Genomic DNA, 1649 nt, shown 5'->3' on the forward strand with positions numbered 1-1649 from the left:
GTCGAGGCGGCGTCGAGGCGTCGAGGCGGCGTCGGGGCGGCGTCGAGGCGGTGGTGCAGCGGCGTCGGGAGAGGAGAGGGGAAGGGGATCGAGGGCGAGGGCGAGGAAGAGAGAGGGGATAGGTTTGGGCCGGGGAGGAAATATGGATGGGGGCGGCACAATACTAATGGCACACCACCCCTCGGTGCGCCATAAGTACATCCATACTAATGGCGCACCTCACCCTGGTGTGCCATTAGTATTTTTTTTATTTCTGCTCGAGCCAACAGGTTATCTTCCACCTGACCTGATCCCCATCAAGTTTCCTCTACTAGCTCGACTGGTCAGCAGCCAGTTCTCACACCAGGAGGTCCTGGGTTCGATTCCCAGGCTCCACAATTTTTTATGCATTTTAAATGATGTTTGATACTTATTTGTGTTTAAATATGTTCAAACTTGTTTAAATCATAACAATAATATTTTTTTATAAGACAGTAATAATTTTTTTAAAAATATCATCAAACAGTAATGCCGGTGGAGCACTCTTCGGTCAGTAGGAGATGCCTAGATAATTCGTGCAGTAGGAGATGCACTCTTCGGTCATAAAGCCCCTGGCTATGCTTCCCTCTGGACGTGACATGTTGCGAACGTATCCTTTGATGACACCATTCATCCTTTCGAACGGCATCATGCTGTGCAGGAATGTCGGCCCGAGTTGGATGATATCCTCCACTATATGGACCAGCAGATGCACCATAACGTCGAAGAATGCAGGCGGGAAGTACATCTCAATCTCGCATAGTATCACCATGATCTCTTCCTGTAGCCTTCTGAGTTGCCTCACGCCAATCGACTTCCGAGAGATAACGTCGAAAAAGTTGCATAGGCCAAATAGCATTTCACGGACGTGCGCGTCCATGATCCCACGGATTGCAATTGGAAGTATCTGCGTCATCAGCACGTGACAGTCATGAGACTTCATCCTGCTGAACTTCTGCTTCGCTGGGTCTAGGTATATGCTTATCTTCCCCGCATAACCATAAGGAAGTTTTACTCCTAGGAGGCAGGTGAAAAACTGCTCGATCTCCTCCCGACTTAGAGTGAAGCACGCGGGAGGGTAGTCATTTCCGGTCTTCTTGCCTTTGCGACGACTTTCTGTGTCCTGCTTCGCCTCATCATCATCATCATCATCATCATCATATATAGCGTGAAGCTCCTGCTTGATGCCCATTGATTTCAAGTCTACCCTTGCTTTCGGCCCATCTTTGGTCCTCTCTGGCATGTTGAGCAGGGTACCAAGCAGACTCTCGCACATGTTCTTCGTGATATGCATGACATCAAGGCTGTGAGGCACATGGTGGATCTTCCAGTACGGCAAGTCCCAGAAAACAGACCTCGTTTTCCATACCTTCAGCAGCAGCTCTGGCGCCTTTCGCTTCTTTCCCGGCTCTGGCGCCTTTTGCTTCTTTTCCGGCAATGGGCAGTCTTTCCAATTTTTCAACAGCTTGTCTATTTCCTCGCCGCTCCTCGTACATGGGCGTTTTCGGGGTTCGGTTTCACCATCGAACAGATCCTTGCGTTTCCTCCACGGGTCATCGTCGCGAAGCCACCTTTGATGTCCCATGAACACGGTTTTCGAAGACCCGGGATCTCTATCTAGCTGGCGATAC

Source organism: Triticum dicoccoides, chromosome 5A, assembly GCF_002162155.2.
Source record: "Triticum dicoccoides isolate Atlit2015 ecotype Zavitan chromosome 5A, WEW_v2.0, whole genome shotgun sequence".
In the NCBI taxonomy this organism is placed as follows: Eukaryota; Viridiplantae; Streptophyta; class Magnoliopsida; order Poales; family Poaceae; genus Triticum; species Triticum dicoccoides.